This window comes from Cricetulus griseus (assembly GCF_003668045.3).
Source record: "Cricetulus griseus strain 17A/GY chromosome 1 unlocalized genomic scaffold, alternate assembly CriGri-PICRH-1.0 chr1_0, whole genome shotgun sequence".
NCBI classification, from domain to species: Eukaryota; Metazoa; Chordata; class Mammalia; order Rodentia; family Cricetidae; genus Cricetulus; species Cricetulus griseus.
This window is the reverse complement of record NW_023276806.1, coordinates 257,519,948-257,529,708: the sequence shown is the minus strand read 5'-3', so window position 1 is coordinate 257,529,708 and position 9,761 is coordinate 257,519,948. Positions and strand designations below refer to the sequence as shown.

Below are 9,761 nucleotides of genomic sequence, written 5' to 3'. Positions count from 1 at the left end.
CAGCTTTCAGTTTCCAGTATTTGTTGGGACTGATGTATTTTTTAATTAGTTTGTTTTTTATGTGTGGATGTTTTGCTTATATGTCTGTGCAACACACACACGTGTGATGCCTGTGGAAGCCAGAAGAGGGTGTTGGAGCTCCTGGAAGTCACAGACAGTTGTGAGCGGCACGGGGGCTGGGAATTGAACTCAGGATCTCTGGAAGAGCAGCCAGTGCTCTTTACCCTGAGCCACCTCTCCAGCACCTGATTTTTTTTTTTTTTTTTCTGTAATCTTTGAGGGTTTGAGACAGGGTTCTGATGCATAGCCAGGCTGGCTAGAACTTGAAACAACCCCCTTGTCTCAGTTCAGGAAGGCCAAGATTACAGATACGAACCACCACACACAGCTCAGTATTTTTTATTTGTATGTTTAAAATTCTTAATAAATTTCCAATCTTTAGCCAGGCGGTGGTGTCACACGCCTTTAGTCCCAACACTCGGGAGGCAGAGGCAGGTGAATCTCTGTGAGTTCGAGAACAGCCTAGTCTACAAGAGCTAGTTCCAGGACAGCCTCCAAAGCCACAGAGAAACCCTGTCTCAAAAAAAAATTTCCAATCTTTATGTGTATAGGTATTTTGCCTGCATGTATGGCCATGCACCACAGAGGTGCCTAGTGCCTGTAGAGACCAGAAGGGATCCTAAGATCACATGAAACTTAGTTACAGAAAATTGTGAGCCACCACCTGGGTGCTCAGTCCTCTATAAAAGCAGCAAGTGCTCTTAACCATTGAGGCATCTTTCCAGCCGTTTTTTTTTTTTTATTTTTGTGAAGCAAAGTTAAAATTTATTAAAATATTTAAGTGTAGATTAGACATGGGTGAGAAAGAAGCAATATATATATATATATATATATATATATATATCTGTAATACAGACACACACACTCAAGAGCATGATGAGAGCTTTTCAGCTTTGATTCACTTGATCTTTTTAATTTTTATTTTATTTTTGGTTTTTCCAAACAGGATTTCTCTGTGTAACAGCCCTGGCTGTTCCAGAACTTGTTCAGGCTGATCTTGAACTCACAGAGATCCACCTGCCTCTGCCTCCCAAGTTCTGGGATTAAAACCCTATGTCACCACCATGCCCTCAATTTTCTTAAAAGTATTCTTTTAACTGGGAGGTGGTGGCACACACCTTTGATTCTGGCACCTGGAAGGCAGAGACAAGCAGATACTCTGAGTTTAAAGCCAGCCCGGTCTACCAAGCAAGTTCCAGGACAGCCAGAACTACATGGGAAAACCCTGTCTTGAAAAACCAAAAAAAGTTTTTTTTCGTTTTGTTTTTAGGCAGGCAAAGACATGTCTTTGATCCCATTAAGGGCAGGAAGATCTCTCTGGATTTGAGGCCAGCCTGGTCTAACATAGCAAGTTCTAGGCTAGCCATCAAGCACACATGTGTTGCACAGACATATAAGCAAAACATCCAAACAGGAAAAACCAGATTTATTAAAAAAAAAAAAAATCAGCCGGACATTGATGGCGCACACCTTTAATCCCAGCACTCAGGAGGCAGAGGCAGGCTGATCTCTGTGAGTTCAAGGCCAGCCTGGTCTCCAGAGGGAGTGTCAGGACAGGCTCCAAACTACACAGAGAAATCCTGTCTCAAAAAACAAAAAAAGCAAAAACCAAAAAAGCCTGGCTGTGGTGGTGCACGCCTTTGATCCTAGCACTTGGGAGGCAGAGGCCAGCCTATGCTACATAGTGAATTCCAGGACACCCAGGGCTATGTAGAGAGACCCTGTTCTGAAAAAGCAGAACAAAAAGAACGTATACATAGAAAAAGGGTTTTTGACAGTCGTTTATGACTTCACTCAGCAGCTCTCCCTAGAGTCCAATTCTTTTGGTTTCCCTGAAGCTCTCTCTCCAGAGAGCAGACTTGCAAGAATAAGGAAGCAAAGGCTCCCAGGCAGACTTAAGGTGAAGCACTGGAGAAAGCCAACCGTCCGCAGGGACCTCCAGAGTCAGCTCTGCACCGTGCATGCTGTGAGTGGCAGCTGCGAAGGCTGTTAACCACCAGTAAGTCCTCCTCAAGCAGCCAAGGACAGGCAGGTTTCCAAGGCATTCCACCCTGGCAGGGTCAAGTTCTCAGCAGTCTCTCTTGTTCTCCTAGTTTGGAATGGTGTGAAAGGCACTGGCCACTGGGAGGCAGCAGCTGCCGTAACACCAGAGGCTCATCACCCTTCATCTTCCACACCCTCTCACCTTCCCTGGGGATTGAGATTCTGAAAAGACCAGGTAGCCCTTTAAACAAACAAAACAAAACAAAAACAAACAAAAAAGCGGGGGCCTAAGTACCCCAGGCTGGCCTCAAACTCACTTGGCAGCTGAGAACAGCCTTGAACTTCCGATCCTCCTGCCTCAGCCTCCTGAGTGCTGCTGGGCTTACAGGCCTGTGTCACCAACCCCCTCCAGCAACCCCCATCTTCTCTTGTAGAGGCGGCTGGTCTCCAACTCATAGAAATCCACCTGCCTCTGCCTCCCGAGTGCCCCAGCACTCGGGATTAAAGGCGTGTGCCACCAATGCCCAGCCAGTTCTTTCTTCTTTGTGAGGTGTCTCACCATGTAGCCCTGGCTGTCCTGAACTCACAGACAGCCACAGCCACCTCTGAGCCTTTGTGCTTTAATTAAAGGAGTGGGCCTTAACAAGTATCTTTATTTACAAGTGAACAAGACAATCTTTCTCAAACCTGTGGCTTCTTCCCTCCCACGTATCCTTGGGCTTTGGCTGTGGAAGACTTTTGCTGCCTTCTTTACACAAGAGATAATGGGAATCTCAGCGACAAGAAAGGTCAGAAGACAAGATGGTAGGCTAGGCGGTAATAGGCTACTTAGGTAATTAATGGCCGTGTGGGTGGTTACCCACTGGCTTGCTAGCCGCATTCAGGCAGAAGTGTGCGTCTTCTTTCTGCTAATACTGCACTTAGGTGACTCTCGTGCCTTCTCACTCCAACAGCTCCACAAATTCCATGTTTCACCCAGACATCCCTCTTTGTGAGGCTCAAGAGGACACGGGCCTCCACTTCTACCTTCTGGCAAAAAGAACGAACTTTTTTTTCTATAACACCTATTTGTCTGCCTCCTATGGGTAGTTTTAGATTTTTTTTTTTCTGTTGTCTCCAAACCCACATTTCCCAAGCTTCTCCATGTCCCTGGGGCTGTGTCAGGATGCCATGCTAGCCTGAAACTTGTTTGTTTGAGACAGGGTCAGTCTCATGTAGCCCAGGCTGACTTTAAACTTGCGGCCCAGCTAAAGATGGCTTTGGACTCCTGACCCTCCTCTGTCTCCCAAGTGTTGGGATTATAGGCATGTGCTACCATACTGACTCCTTTTGGAACATTAATGGCTTTTGTCCCCAGGGCTGTATTCTCTCTAGAGCCTTCCTCTGTCTCAGGTAAATAGATGTTTGTTGCCTCAATTTAGAGATGAACTGGGCTAAACAGGTGAGTCTCTTCCTGGCTTTTGAGCCATGACTCCAGGGGGAACAGATCTTGTGCTGTAGAGCTCACACGAGGCTCCATGGAATCCCCTCCACTTCCAGATAAGCCTGGACCCCGGCCTGAGGAGGTGCTGACTGGAGAATTCAGAACTCTGGGTTTCCCAAGTCTGCTGCTGTTCTCCCCATAACTAAGACCAGGCCTCCTGAGTGCCAGCCACATGTGGGGATGAGAGGAGTTGCCTAGTAACTGTCATCTTCAGGGATTCTTAGGTAGCATACGCACTGTGGAGTTGGGCAGGATGGTCATGCCTATAATCCCAGCATTTGAGAGCCCTGAGGCAAGAGGTTACTCTTGCATTTGAGGTCAGCCTGGGCTGCATAGCAAGTTCCAGGTCAGCATAAGCCTTGTCTCAAAAAAGCAAACGGGCTGGAGAGATGGCTCAGACATTGACAGGGCTTAATGTGCAATCTTTAGGTTCAGAGTTCAAACCCCAGCACCCACACAACAAAGTCAGGTGTTTCACACAGGCCTATAATCCCAGCTCCTGGAGGGGATGGAGGCAGGGGGTTCACAGGCTGGCTGAATTCAAGGAGAGACCCTGTCTCAGAGGAACAGGCAGAGAGAGATGGAGAAGGACACACAATGCTTTCTTCTGGCTCTGTTTACACACACACAGGGAACACATACACACATACAAATGTAATTCCTTTTCAGATTTAATTTTACAATTTTAAATCGTGTACATGTATCTCTGTATAGATATGTACACATGAGGGCAAGCACATGAAGAGGCCGGAGGAGCTGCATACCCCAGGAGTTGGAGTTAATGGTGGTTGTGAGGCAGCTGACACGGGTGCTGGGAATTGAACCTGGGTCCTCTGGAAAAGCAGTACATGCCCTTAACTGCTGGACCATCTCTCCAGCCCCCATAAATATCTTAAAACCAGGGTCAGGAAAATAGCTCAATGGTAGAGTGTTTGCCTACCATGTACAAGTCCTTATGTTCCATAGGGCCTCAGCCACCTGCAGCCATGGTGTTGCTGCTTTCTTCACTTCCAAAGATCACCTTTGGCAGTGTCTGAAAGAATAACCAGAAAATGATGACCCATGAAGGAAGGGAAGGGAGCGTTCTGGGCCCCTCTGACATACGTGTACCGGGAGCTCTCAGGACACTCCTGCACCACCTACAGAGCAGGTGATATCCTGGAGCAGAAAGCCATCTCCCAGGTGTCTTGCCATCACAGAGGTCCCAAGGTGTGCTGTACAACCCAGGGAGTAGCCTGGGGGTATAGAATGACCCCACAGCAGCTAATTGCAATCTGAGGTAATTGCCCCGTGGGTAAGCACAGGCCTCTGGCTTGTACAGACTGATCTGCTGGGTGGAGAAGGGTAAATTAAAGGTAACTAGATGTTTGTCAGGCAGGAAGACAATCCAGCCCCTGGGCTAGCAATTACCAGCTGAGCCACTTACGAAACATGGTCACAAGGAAGATGAGGAAACAATACTTGGAGAAGGGGTCAGTCAGTGCCCACACACGCTCACCTAGGGCAAGCAAATGTAAGACAACTCCATTAGCTACCATGGAATTAATGTTTCCGGCTTTGTCTAGAGCAGTTGGAGGCTGGGACACTAGGAGAGGATTAATAGCAGGTTGTGGCACATGCTTTTGATCCCAGCACCGGGGAGGCAGATCTGTGAATCCAAGGTCAGCCTGGTCTACAAAGTCCCTGGCCAGCCAGAGAGATCCTGTCTGAAGAAACTAAAAAGAAAAAAGGAGGGGTTGGGGTAAATGGCTCTTTGGTTAAGAGCATGGACTGCTCTTCCAGAGGACCTGGGTTCAATTACCAGCACCAGCACAGCAGCTCATGACTGTCTGAACTCCAAGATCTGACACCCTCAGACAGCCATACATGCAAGCAAAACACCAATGTGTAACAGGAGTTCTTTTTTTTTTTAATTAATTTATTTATCATGTATACAGTGCGTGCCAGAAGTGGGCACCAGATCTCATAATGGATGGTTGTGAGCCACCAAGTGGTTGCTGGGAATTGAACTCAGAACCTCTGGAAGAACAGTCAGTGCTTTTAACCCCTGAGCCATCTCTCCAGCCCCATAACAGGAGTCCTAATAGGCCTTAATAATAAAAGCCCAGAGTCAGATATTAGTGGGTGAAAGCTGAAAGATCAGAGAAGCAGAGCAGCATCCACTGGATCTCTAAACTCTATGAAGTCCTCAGACTGAAGAAGCCTAGTCCCCGTCTCCTCTAGCTCATATTCCTCTCTCGGCCCAGCCATCTCACTTCCTGTCTGTCTGTACAGACCTGCAGACCTCTGTGGTTAGCTATTGGCTAGCCCCGCCCTCTGATCTTCAGGCAAGCTTTACTTGTTAGAATATAAACAAGATGTCACCACGCCAATGTACATAAACCAGGAATAAACAAATTATAAAGAAAAAAGCAAAGACATAGGCCAGGAAAATCGAGTCACAGCTGGGGAAAGAGGTTTTAAGCCTGGAGCCTCTGAAGAAGGGAGGGACCGGGGGAAACGCTGGCGGCGGGGATGGGGGAAGCGGCTTCAGTGTGGGAGGAAGCGTGAGCGAGCCCCGGCCTCTGTGCACAGACAGGGACAGAGGGGACGCTCTGTGCAGGCAGGGGGCGCTCTCTGGCTCTGATTTAATTCCGAGTGGGACGTGAGAGGGTAACTATTTAGGTAAAGGTGCAGAGGAGCTGGGATGGGTAAGAAAGGCTGGCGGAAACCAAAGGACGGTTAGCTAGAAACAGTCACCAGAGTGGCTCCGGGTGCGCGGTGCTAGCCAGGAGGGCATTTATTTGTTCATCAGGTGTTTAATCTGGGCCAGTTCTCCAACAGTGACGGGGAGACAGGGTCCAGAGTGCAGAGGAGATTATAGCCGAACAACAGCAATTTGGGGTTCATGGATAGAGTTTGTCTCTGGGGTCCTGGGAGGTTTTGACTTGGCTCATGGAGAAAAGAAAGAAAGAAAGAAAGAAAGAGAGAGAGAGAGAGAGAGAGAGAGAGAGAGAGAGAGAGAGAGAGAGAGAGAGAGAGAGACCCGAAAAGCCAAACTTGGCAACAACAAAACTCTCAGTGTCCAAAGGCCCCCGTGGAGGAAGAAGACTCCAGGATGGAGAGATGGAAGGTAAGAGCATTGAATCAAGACGGAGAGATGGCCATGGCCAACGCCTGTAATCCCAGCACTTGGAAGGTGAAGGCTGGAGAGCAGAAGTTCAAGGTTACCCTTAAATACAGTATATTGAGGCCAGCCTGGACCCCATGAGAACCTATCTTAAAAAAAAAAGAAAGCAAGTGTGCTTGCGTGCACCGGAGCGCATGTGTATGCATTGAGTGTGTGTGTGTGTGTGTGTGTGTGTGTGTGTGTGTGTGTGTGTGTGTATGTGTCTGCTCTTGCAGAGAACCTGGGTTCAGTTTTCATCTTCCATATGGTGGCTCCTAACTGCCTATAACAGCGTTCAACGATCTGGTGCCCTCGTCTGGTCTCTGGAGGCACTGCATGAGCATGGTACGCAGACAAAATACAGGAAAATACCCATAGACATAAAGTAAAAATAAGGATAAAACATTTGCACAAGCATCCTCCTCGATTCCCCAGCCACAGAGCCTCCCTCCCATGAGTCTCTTCTGTTACTGGCTTCTTATGGATCTTTCCATATTTTTTGCATATGCAAACATACCCTACAATAACCTCTTTTTTAAAAACAGCACCTTAAAAGTTAAAAAGAAAGGATGGGCATAGTCACTCAGACCCCATTTGGGAGGCTGAAGAGGAATTTCCAAGTGTGAGGTCAGCCTGAGCTACATAATGAGGTCCAGGCCAGACTAAGATAACAACAGCAAGACCTACCTCAAAAAAGAGGGGGAGGGAGAGAGTTTGATCTCTGCGAGAGCAGCCAGCACTCTGACCAATGAGCCATCTCTCCAGACACACTTGCACGCACACGCACATACTATCACACATGTACACACACAGACACTAGTTTAGAAGTTTATACATTTATTTATTAATTTTGTGTACGTATGTTTTTGTACAGGTGCACAGGCAGAGGTCAGAGGACAACTTGCAGGAGCCTGCTTTCTCCTTCACCATGTGGAACCCAGGAATTGAACTCAGGTCAACAAGTTCCACAGCAAGCACTATCCACTGAGCCATTTCACCAGCTCTATTTTTGCTTCTTTAATGGCTCGAGTGTGTGTGTGTGTGTGTGTGTGTGTGTGTGTGTGTGTGTGTTTGTGTTTGCCAGTATATATGTGGAGGTCAAATGGGATCAGTTCTGTCTTTTTACTGTGGATCCTAGGGATTGAATCCAGGACCTCAGGCTTGGCTGCAGGCACCTTTACAGGCTGAATCATTTAGTAATCTTTTTTTTTTTTTTTTAAGATAGGGTCCTATGGAGCCCAGGCTGTCCTTGAACTATCCAAGGATGACCTTGAACTCCTAATCATCTTTCTCCCAAGAGCTAGAGTTACAGCCGGGTTCCAGCATGTCTGCCTAGAAGGAGGACCTGCATTCCTTACTATTTTGAATTTTGTACCACATTCAAGTGCTATTTAACTAATAAATAAAGCCTAGCAGAGACAAAGTGTCACCCATGAATTCTAGACCAGCATGGGCTACAGAGTGGATTAAAAACAAAGCAAAACAAAACAAACAAAAAAAACCTGTGTTGCCTGTATGTAAATACATTTTTTTAAAAACTTTAAATGAATCCTTTTTCAAGGTTCATTTGTAATGCGAGCAGCCACTCCCTAATTTGTTTTGGAAATGTTGACATTTGTGTGTACTGGATTTTCTTAAACCATGAAAGACCAACATCTGGGAACCACACCCTGAACCTTTAAGTTTGTCACTGACAAAACCAGCCAAGCGAGTGTGACGTTATAAAACAAAACCACAAAGGTAGTCCAGAGAGGGTGAGCTGCTAGACAGGGTGTGTGTGTGTGTGTGTGTGTGTGTGTGTGTGTGTGTGTGTGTGTGTGAGAGAGAGAGAGAGAGAGAGAGAGAGAGAGAGAGAGAGAGAGACAGACAGACAGACAGAAAGACAGAGACAGACAGACAGAGAGAACCAGCCCCCCTCCCCAGCGTCAGAGAATGGGGCATCAGCACCAGCTCCTTTCTTCCTAAACCAGGAAACTACCACCCAAAACAGAACCCTGCCTGAGAAAAGATCAGGCCATGTTTTTCAAAGGGGAAAATAGGGCCTGGAGGCTTAGCTCAGGGGTTAAGAGTGCTTACTGTCCTTGAAGAGGACCCCAATTCAGTTCCCACACCCACATCGGGTGGCTCACACACCCCTGGAGCTGAGTTCCAGGGCATCCAATACTCTCTGGCCTCCACAGGCACCTGCGTGAGCACGAGACATGCGGCTATACATAAAAATAAACAAAAATTTAAAAAGGGTGACATAAGTCTAAATACAGTTTTGCTTCAACTCAATAAAGATGCACAAAATACTAATCCAATTCCTCATCCATGCAAGGGGAGGAAATGGGTGAGGGACAAGTCTGGGCTTGGCACTACATGCTAGTAATTCCTGTACCTGGGAAACGGAGGCAGGATGATCAGGAGCTCAAAGCCAGCCTCAATACACAGTGAATTTGAAGTAAGCCTGGGCTACATGAGGCTTTGTCTGAAACAAAACAAAATAAAAAAAGAACAACAAAATAGCCTGAGAGGGGGAGGTTTGGGCAAAAGGAGTAGGAATATGAATTTTACTTATTAACTTTTATAATCTTTGACCCATTATTTAAACAAAACAAGAGCTTTAAAAGGAGAGTTGGGGACTAGCTTGAGATTCAATAGCAGTGGGCAATGTGCCAAGGAATATGTGCGTGCGTGCGTGCGTGTGTGTGTGTGTGTGTGTGTGTGTGTGTGTGTGTGGTGTGTGTTCAAGGCAGGGTTTCTCTATCTAACAGCTCTGGCTATCCTGGAACTCACAGAGATCTGCCTGCCTCTGCCTTGTGAGTTCTGGAGTTAAAGGCATGGGCTACCACCAACTGACTCCAGCCCCATTTTTATTTATTTAGTTGTACTTTATGGGTAGGAGTGTCTCTGAATGTAACTGCACCACCTGTGTGCAGTTTTGTTTTTGTTTTTGTTTTCGAGACAGGGTTTCTCTGTGGCTTTGGAGGCTGTCCTGGAACTCGCTCTGTAGACCAACCAGGCTGGTCTCGAACTCACAGAGATCCGCCTGCCTCTGCCTCCTGAGTGCTGGGATTAAAGGTGTGCGCCACCAATGCCCGGCCA

General features: G+C 47.1%; 1 long non-coding RNA gene across 2 annotated transcripts; it reads left to right on the top strand.

Annotated features, from left to right (window-relative positions):
• The first annotated feature begins 6,163 nt into the window (after window positions 1–6,163).
• Window positions 6,164–8,456, top strand: LOC118239507. 2 transcript variants are annotated; one of them, XR_004771876.1, is made up of 3 exons: window positions 6,164–6,638; window positions 7,549–7,628; window positions 7,900–8,456. It is a non-coding gene; the product is annotated as an uncharacterized LOC118239507 (long non-coding RNA). The 2 variants fall into 2 exon arrangements; XR_004771877.1 differs by having other exon boundaries at window positions 7,896–8,456.
• The last annotated feature ends 1,305 nt before the right edge of the window (window positions 8,457–9,761 follow it).